This window comes from Quercus robur, chromosome 9 (assembly GCF_932294415.1).
Source record: "Quercus robur chromosome 9, dhQueRobu3.1, whole genome shotgun sequence".
Classification (NCBI taxonomy): Eukaryota; Viridiplantae; Streptophyta; class Magnoliopsida; order Fagales; family Fagaceae; genus Quercus; species Quercus robur.
In genome coordinates this window covers 54536624-54547119 of record NC_065542.1, presented here as the reverse complement: position 1 = coordinate 54547119, position 10496 = coordinate 54536624, and the positions used below count along the sequence as shown (strand labels likewise).

At 31.8% G+C, this 10496-nt stretch overlaps 1 pseudogene; it reads left to right on the top strand.

Moving 5' to 3' along the window:
• The first annotated feature begins 2099 nt into the window (after positions 1-2099).
• LOC126701223 (disease resistance protein RUN1-like) lies at positions 2100-10372 on the top strand (annotated as a pseudogene).
• Positions 10373-10496: the final 124 nt, after the last annotated feature.

The window sequence follows — 10496 nt, the reverse complement described above, 5'->3', positions numbered from 1 at the left end:
TAAACGTGTTCACTGTTCAAGCTCAATCATTTCTCTCATGGCTTTTACTTCATCATTACCATCTTCTTCTTCTAACCCTAGGTGGTGGGCACACAATGTGTTTCTTAGTAGGGGTGTCAATTCGGGTTAGCGTGTTGGGTTCGTGTTGTGTCGAGGTAGGGTATTCGACTAAATGGCTCAACCCTAACTCGGCCCATTTAATAATCGTGTCATGATCCTTCAACCCTAACCCGACCTATTAATAAGGTGGGTCGACCTGACCCAACCCATTTGACATGCTTAATAAACGAGTCGTGTTGGGTTGACACGAATGTAACACAACCCATTTCAACCTACATAATATTAAATATAACATTCATCTATAAATAATTTTTTTTACACCTCAAAAGCAGTGCATACACTTCAAGTCTTCAACCCACATTCAAAATAATATAGTTCAACAAAAATATAACATTCATCTAGAAATAAGTTCTTTACACTCTAAAAGAAGTGCATACATTTCAACCCAAAATTCAAAATAACATAGTTTAACAAAAATGAAATAACATAGTTCAACAAAAATATAATATCCTTGGAACTCGCCAAATGCTAAGTATCGATATTGAAAGAATTGGAGCAAACAGTAGACTAATCCTGACTATGACTACGATTATCATCCATAGATTCTTTGTTGATGTCCAAATTTATAACATCTTCCACAAGCTCATCCAATTTCATTTATGCAAGTTCTATGCCAAAAAAATATATATAAGTATTAGTAGTTAAAAAATATGATCATGACTTAATAGTTTTAAAAGCAATACCCATCAGATCTACTTGAAAGATATGCAGACGGTGTCCAACACTAATACAAACACCAAAAAAGAAAACACATGGCACAAGATAAAAGCTACAACCGTGGCCTTAATCAACAATTAATATATCTCATATATTAATAACGGCGCATGGGTTCAAAGTTTATAGAACAAAAACATTATGCAAAAAAAATTACTGCAGAATTTTGAAACACCAAGAAAACGGTTTTCTTTAATTCTAAAACTCACTAAACACATTAGAGAGAGAGAGAGAGAGAGAGAGAGAGAGAGAGAGAGAGAGCAATAACCGGTTTGAGACTTTGAGTTTGAGAATTGGGCGTGAGTCTATCATATAGTAGAGTGAGTAGTACAGCTGAAATTAAAAAAAAAAAAATTAGATATTTATAAGAAGGTTTAGAGATTTAGGGTTTGTAAGGTTTAGAGATCTAGGATTTGTAAAGTTTCAATTTCCAATTATATCCCTTGTAAGTTTATGTAATTACTCACTTTTCTTTTTAAATTTAAAATGTATGTTGGATATAAAAGGTATTTGACAAATCTAAAATAAAATAAATATTTATTTGTTATACGAGTTAAACTTGTGTTAAGTGGGTCATTTCGGGTTGACATAAATAAATTGGTGTGTCAAATGTGTCTATTGCGGGTTATGCAAGTTGACCCGCTTATGACACATTTCTTATCGTGTCACTTTCGGGTCGACCCGTTTATGACCCAAACCCAAACTTATTAAAGTATCCTTTTTTTTTCTTTTTTCTTTTTTTTTTTGATGTAAATTAAAGTATCCTATACCTAGTTAGGACAAAAAGATATCCACTCTTTCAATAAAGAGTCGTTCATTTAGCCACACACACACACAAACAAAAAAAAAAAAAAAAAAAAAAAAGAAGGAAGTAGAAGAAGAAGAAGAAGAGAAAGTGTAGTACATGAACCCCACCAATACCATGCATCTTCTCACTCTCACAAACCCACCACATGCGATATTGCACAAAAATTCTATATGCCTGTCCCCCATTATAAACCAAATAATACATTTTAACAATTTACTTTTAAATTTACGTAGTTGTTGGGCCAGGAAGATAACTGGAAGATGAGGACGGCCACTTACACATAGAAAATGAATTGTTGACTCATGATTCATGAATGCCGGAAACTTAATTTGTCTCACTTAGTTACAGTCCACTCCACTGCCCAGTGTTATTTCAACAAGCTTTCTTCAGTCATAGCTACAATTTTCTGTATCTGTAAACTAAAAGCGCTCACGGTTCAAGCTCATCCATTTATTTCATGGCTTGTACTTCATCATTACCATCTTCTTCTTTTACCCCTAGGTGGGCACACGATGTGTTTCTTAGTTTCAAAGGTGAGAGCACTTATTTTACAAACGATCTATATTTTGGTTTGAAACAAAAATGCATATCCACTTTTAGGGTTGATGAAAAACTCAAGCAGGGAGCAATCAATACTTCAGAACTCTTGAAAGCAATAGAAGAATCAAGAGTTGCTATCGTTATTCTCTCAAAAGACTATGCCTTTTCGAAGTGGTGCTTGATTGAACTAGCAAAGATTGTTGAGTGCATGGAGAAGATGGGGTTGGTAGTTTTGCCAGTTTTCCACTATGTAGATCCTAATGACGTGCATCATCAGAGGGGGACTTTTGCAAATGCCTTTGTAAAATATGAAGTGCACCTCCAAGATAATATAGGGAATGTGCAAATGTGGAAAACTGCTTTGACAAAAATTGGTGATCTCGCTGGATGGGATTTAAAGGAAAAGTAAGAATTTCTTTTAGAATAATTCTATCCATCGTTAATATCTTTGTTCCATCCATATTACAAAATTAGGAAATTATAAGCTCAAATTGAACTTTGGTTGAAGAACCACATGGTAGTCACTTACTAAATCACCCAATATGGACAAACATAGACACAAAATTGGTTAATCCACATTCTACAAATGACTTGTCGAATCTATAAAGCCTTCCTCCTTTTTATAGTTTTAGTTTCCTTAAGAATTGTTATGATAAGCAAGTTAGAATGTCCAAGGTGGGTGAAAATGGCCAAATACCACCATTTTCAGAAATTTGTAGCAAAAAAGCACTGTTTTGGAACTTATTAGGAAAATACCACTTTTATGGTACTCGAGTTTGGCAAAATCGAGTACCATTTGGAACTCGAGTTCCTAGAAGTTTTGCCACCGTGGCATTGTTGAGGTGGAAATTAGGCGATTAAAAAAAATAATGTGGTACTCGAGCTTGGTATACTCAAGTACCATGCAACACAATACTCGAGTATACCAGGCTCGAGTACCTTTTATAAATAAAATGCTGTTTATTTTATTTCTACAGTACTCGAGCTCACCAAGCTTGAGTACCTTGTAACTTTTTTTTTTTTTTGGATTATCGACAAATAAACATAAACATAAAATGCTGTTTATTTTATTTCTACAGTACTCGAGCTCACTAAGCTCGAGTACCTTGTAAATTTTTTTTTTTTGGATTATCAACAAATAAACATAAAAATAAAAATAAGTAGCTTGTTTATGTTCTTATTTATTCAAATAGAAGCATTGTAAAATATAGAGATTTTAATTTCAAAATATTAATTTAATTTCTACATTAAGTAAAACTTTTCACTGTTTTCTCATAAAAATTGTTCACTATTTTCTGCATAAACTATTTCTAGCATTCTGCATAAAAATATTTTCTGTTCAACATTATTTAAAAAATTGTTCACTCTCTTTTCTACGTAAATTATTTTCTATTCACTATTTAAAAAATTGTTCACTGTTTTCTCATAAAACACCTAGTGAAATCATGTTTTCTAAATTTAAACGCCAAATCTAAATGCTTTTTCATGTTGAATTTCACAATAATCGAATCTATTTTTCTGCATTGATAAAATCTGTTTCTACATTAATAAAATTTGCACTCTGCACATCATGTTTACTGTATATTCGAATCTGCTTACTGCATTCATAAAATCTATTTTTTGCATTAAGTAAAACAGTTCACTGTTTTCTCATAAAAATTGTTCACTTTTTTCTGCATAAACTATTTCTAACATTCTGCATAAAATTATTTTATGTTTAGCATTATTTAAAAAATTGTTCACTCTCTTTTCTGCGAAAATTATTTTTTGTTCACTATTTAAAAAATTGTTCCCTATTTTCTCATAAAACACCTAGTGAAATCGTGTTTTCTAAATTTAAACGCCAAATCTGAATGCTTTTTCATGTTTGAATTTCACAAAAATCGAATCTATTTTTCTGTATTGATAAAATCTGTTTCTACATTAATAAAATTTGCTCTCTGCACATCATGTTTACTATTCGAATCTGCTTACTGCATTCATAAAATCTGTTTTCTGTATTAATTAAAACTGTTCATTGTTTTCTCATAAAAATTGTTCACACATAAACTATTTCTACGATTTTGCATGAAATTATTTTCTGTTCAGCATTAATTAAAAAAATGTTCACTCTCTTTTCTGCATAAATTATTTTTTGTTCACTATTTAAAAAATTGTTCACTGTTTTCTCATAAAACACCTAGTGAAATCGTGTTTTCTAAATTTAAAAGCCAAATCTGAATGCTTTTTCATGTTTAAATTTCACTATAATCAAATTTGTTTTTCTGCATTGATAAAATCTACTTTTAGCCATATAGTCTACCTTTCTAGAGCATCAAGTAGCTAAATGATTGTGTCTGTCTATTTGCCTACCTTCAAGCTTTGCAAGTAACAAATCTACTTTTATAGGGATGCATACACCTCCCATTGTAGTCTTTTGAAGCTGGCCAGCTTGCAGATTGTGCAGCCACTTCTTTCATACTCATGGCCTGGGTACCTAATCATTAGTATTGCACAACTGCATTGTACAAACACTACAAATTGCACATTTTTAATTACATTATTATGCCATTCTCATAATTTTTTTAAAGTATTTTTCATGTGTATTATTTTCATACTAAGCTACATTGTATTTCTACAAAATTTAATGCAACACAAGTGCTAAATGTCTCTTTTAGATTTCTACTGCCTATTGCTTCCATGCTTTAGAAACCTAAAGGTTTTCTAGCTGATTGCTGAATGGGGAACAGTACAATATCTGGTCCAATCAGAGTCCACTCACATAGGCTTAATTTATGCAATAATCTTCCAATCAAAAGTACGAGTTGACATTAGAACGTAACCATTAGTAGAGGAAAGTCAATTAAATTTGAAACAAGAGGTATAGAAAAAGTCATGTTTCTTTAGCAATTTTATGAAACAAAGTCTAACAAGATACATAGCTATAGTTAACACTGAATTAAATAAACTGTCTATTACACGTGGAACAAGAACTTGGAGACAATGTCACTTTGCAAGAAATAGAAGTGGTATCAACTAAAAACATAACAAAAGTGAAATGTCCTATGATATTTAAAAGATTTTTTGTTTAAAAGAATTTTGTTTTTCATTAAAAAAAAATGATATTTGTTTTGTGATACGTTTGGATGGCTATCAAACTATCTATCATTTTTCCATTTTGGAAGGAATGTAATAGAAAGATTATATATATAGAAGGATTCTTTCAAAATTTAAATTGAAAGAAATGAATCAAATGATATCCTTAAAGTGTGGATGAAATGTTTTATAATGTTGAAATTTATAAAAGATACTTGTGAAAGTTCCATGCATTGCATGGCTTTAATCCTGAATTTTCTTTATATATATTTTTGAGAAATTATAACTAAATGAGTTATTATTACATAATTTTAAGTTCCAAGTTTTGGAAAGCCTTTTGTAATAGCCTTCCCTCTCCCTCGGAAAGAATTTTGTACTCTCTCCCCATCTTGTAATCTTGTAACATTTCTCTTCAGACAGTTTTATTTTCAAGCTTGTATCAAAGATAGCAGTTTGTTTTCAAGTTTATCAAAGACTGAAGTTTTTATTCAAGTAAGATTTTACTAGTTTCTATTTTCATATTCCATACTTCATTTTAACCTTATTTTGAATATATCTATTTTGCTATTTTCTTCTTTAGTATCAACTTTATCATTGTTTATGCTTCCATATTACTACTGTGCTCTCTCCTGGGTAGTCATTGGTATTAGAGCATCCGAATCATAAAACACCTAATGAACAGTGAATAATTTATGCAGAAAAAACAGTGAACAATTTTTCAAGTAATGCTGAATAGAAAATAATTTTATGCAAATGCTAAAGATAATTTAAGTAGAAAACAGTGAACAATTTTTATGAGAAAACAATGAACAATTTTAATTAATGCAGAAAACAAATTTTATGAATGCAGTAAGTAGATTTGAATATAGAGTAACATGATGTAGCACCAACTGTGGCATGAGTAGTTTTTTGAAGACACATCACCAGCCGCTGCTGTAGCACCAACTGTAGTCATACGAACCACATGCGCCAACAAACGCCACTGTTTCACACGTGCTGCTCACCAGCTAGGCACGATTTCACACACCGTCCAGTCATATCATCCACATTCATGAGAATACTTAAATATATGAATAATCATACCCTGATGCCAGGGACATAGTACTGTGTCAATTAAATATGATGCCCTGTTCAAGAACACTACAACTACCGCCCACATCTTCAAATCTCACTGTGACATTGGGAACATTTAAAATCCTATTCATGTAGTGTTTTTCCAGCTTGTATTGACATGACAAACCCTAATAATTGAAATTATAATGCTTGGAACATGAAATGAGGTTATAAATGCACCACAATAATGATCTTATTTCTACCCCACTAACTTCGTAGATTGACTAAGCTATGAGTCGCAACACATCAACATCAAATCATACAATGCGAAACAAGTTTGGATCTACTTCAACAAATGGATTATCACAAGTTCCAGCAGATCAATAACTACAGACATACACAAACCACTATGGAGGGAAATGGGTTGGAAAGAAGAGAGATTTCCTTAATATGCCAATATACACGTACGAGAGTCTTGGAAGAGTCGGGCACATCATGGTCGGCAAACCTACAAAACTAAGTATAGATATCTCCGCAATAGAGTTCACCGTAGCAGAACCACCATGGTCAACCCTATACGAGAAGAGGTGTAAGTTAGAGGTGTATTGTCGATGGCATGGGTTACGAGTTCCTAAGGCATGCTCAACCGAGTTACCTAGAGTTGAATCTGCCAACATACTTGCTCGTCTTGAATAAGAAAATAATCAAATGCAAAGGTGATTAGACCGTTTTCATGTAATCCAAAAGGCTAGGAAGCATCTAAAGGGGAAGGCACAAGAGCGAGCCGTCAAGTCTATAATGCAAAAAACAGATTTTATGAATGCAGTAAGTAGATTCAAATATACAGTAAACATGATGTGTAGAGTGCAAATTTTATTAATGTAGAAATAGATTTTATCAATGCAAAAAAACAAATTCGTTCATTGTGAAATTTAAACATGAAAAAGCATTCAGATTTGGCTTTTAAATTTAGAAAACACGATTTCACTAGGTGTTTTATGAGAAAACAGCGAACAAAAAATAATTTACGTAGAAAAGAGAGTGAACAATTTTTTAAATAATGCTGAACAGAAAATAATTTTATGCAGAATGCTAGAAATAGTTTATGTAGAAAATAGTGAACAATTTTTATGAGAAAACAGTAAATAGTTTTACTTAATGCAAAAAACAGATTTTATGAATGCAGTAAGCAGATTCGAATATACAGTAAACATGATGTGCAGAGAGCAAATTTTATTAATGTAGAAATAGATTTTATCAATGCAGAAAAACAAATTCGTTCATTGTGAAATTTAAACATGAAAAAGCATTCAGATTTAGCTTTTAAATTTAGAAAACACGATTTCACTAGGTGTTTTATGAGAAAACAGCGAACAATTTTTTAAATAGTGAACAGAAAATAATTTACGCAGAAAAGAGAGTGAACAATTTTTTAAATAATGCTGAACATAAAATAATTTTATGCAGAATGCTAGAAATAGTTTATGCAGAAAACAGTGAACAATTTTTATGAGAAAACAGTGAACAGTTTTACTTAATGCAAAAAACAGATTTTATGAATGCAGTAAGCAGATTCGAATATACAGTAAACATGATGTGCAGAGTGCAAATTTTATTAATGTAGAAATAGATTTTATCAATGCAGAAAAATAGATTCGATTATTATGAAATTCAAACATGAAAAAGCATTCAGATTTGGCGTTTAAATTTAGAAAACACGATTTCACTAGGTGGTTTATGAGAAAACAGTGAACAATTTTTTAAATAGTGAACAGAAAATAATTTACGCAGAAAAGAGAGTGAACAATTTTTTAAATATTGCTGAACATAAAATAATTTTATGCAGAATGCTAGAAATAGTTTATGCAGAAAACAGTGAACAATTTTTATGAGAAAATAGTGAACAGTTTTACTTAATGTAGAAATTAAATTCATATTTTGAAATTAAAATATCTATATTTTACAATGCTTCTATTTAAATAGATAAAAACATAAAAAAGCTACTTGTTTTTATGTTTATGTTTATCTATCGATAATCCCCCCCCCCCCCAAAAAAATGTTACAAGGTACTCGAGCTTAGTGAGCTTAAGTATTGTAGAAATAAAATAAACAGCATTTTATGTTTATGTTTATTTGTCGATAATCCCAAGAAAAAAAAAAAGTTACATGGTACTTGAGTACTGTAGAAATAAAATAAACAACATTTTATTTATAAAAGGTACTCGAGCCTGGTATACTCGAGTATTGTGTTGCATGGTACTCGAGTATACCAAGCTTGAGTACCACATTTTTTTTTTAATCGCCCAATTTCCACCTCAGTAGTGCCACGGTGGCAAAACTTTTAGGAACTCGAGTTTCTTAAAGTCGAGTTCCAAATGCTACTCGATTTTGCCAGACTCGAGTACCATAAAAGTGGTATTTCCCTAATAAGTTCCGAAACAGTGCTTTTTTGCTACAAATTTATGAAAATGGTGGTATCTGGCCATTTCACCGTCCAAGGTGTCTTATTTTACACTTTTAAAAGATTCCTTTTACTAGTGAACGTAGCTAAGATTGTACTTATGTTGAATGTTTTGTCTCTAAATGTGACTTTACTCTATCTCAACAAAATTATTGTTCTGCTCTCTTGTTTATAGGCATGACTCAATAGTTATCCATGAAATCCTCATAAAGATATTTAGTGAGTTGAATCATGAATTTCCGAGTGTTTGCGAGGAACTTGTTGGAATAGACTCCTGTGTGAAGGAAGTGTTGGATTTATATTTAGGTGAAGGGTTGGGTGATGTTCGCTTTGTTGGGATTTGCGGGATGGGTGGAATGGGCAAAACGACTCTTGCAAAAGAAATTTATATAAGAATTTCAGGTAATTTTGAAGCTAGCAGCTTTATTGCAAATGTTAAAGAAAAAACTAAAAATCAAGGTCTAGTTTTTTTACAAAAGCAGCTTCTATCTACGATCCTCGTGGAAAGCGAAATAGATATATGGAATTTTTATGAGGGAATCAATGTTATAGGGACTATACTACATAATAAAAAGGTTTTGATTGTCCTCGATGATGTGGATGGAGATGAACATCTAAAAGCATTAGCTGGGAGGCATGATTGGTTTGGTCTAGGGAGTAGAATCATTGTAACTAGTAGAGATAGTCATTTATTGAGAAGATGCGGTGTGAATGATATATATATATATATATATATACACAATTAAGGGGTTGAATAAAGATGATGCCTTGCAACTTTTTAGTTGGAGAGCTTTTAAGAAACCTCGTCCTGAAGAAAACTTTATGGATTTGTCTAGGAAATTTATGCGTTACGCCAAAGGCCTTCCTTTAGCTCTTAAAGTTTTAGGTTCTTCTTTGTTTGATAAGAAGATTAATGAATGGGAAAATGTCTTACAAAAACTAAAAGTAGAACCTAATGAAAACATTTTGGATATACTTCAAATAAGTTATAATGGGCTAACGGATATGCAGCAAAAATTATTTTTAGATATTGCATGTATTTTCAAAGGAGAGAGCAATGATTGCATTAGAGATATACTAAAAGGTTTTGGTTACCATCTGGACTACAATATTGGTGTTCTTATGGAAAAATCTCTCATAACTGTTGATGACAATAGAAATTTGTGGATGCATGATTTGCTACAAAAAATGGGTCAAGAAATTGTTCTTCGTGAATCCCCTAAAGAGCCTAGTGGGCGTAGTAGGTTGTGGTTCTGTGAGGATGTTCATCATGTATTGAATAATAATAGTGTAAGTTGACTAGTCTAAACTTGAACTTAGAAATACATATATTCTTACAGTTTTTCTAAGAAATTGCCAATTATTCTAATTTCATTACTTTTTGTTATTAGGGAATAGAGGTAGTTGAAGGCATAGCCCTAATAATACCTGTTCATAAAGAGGAACAATTGAATGCTGAAGCATTCTCAAAGATGAAAAATTTAGATTTCTCAAAATTGGGAAAGCATTCTCAGACGTGCAACCTCCAGAAGACCTCATTAGATGTAATGTGCAACTTCTGCATGGTCTCAACTATCTTTCTAATGAGTTACATGTTATAAATTGGCATGGATATCCTTTAAATTACATCCCAACTAGTTTTCAACCAAACAAACTTGTTGAATTGAGAATGGTCTGCAGTGGCATTAAACAATTATGGAAAGGGATTTTGGTAAGTTTTTCACT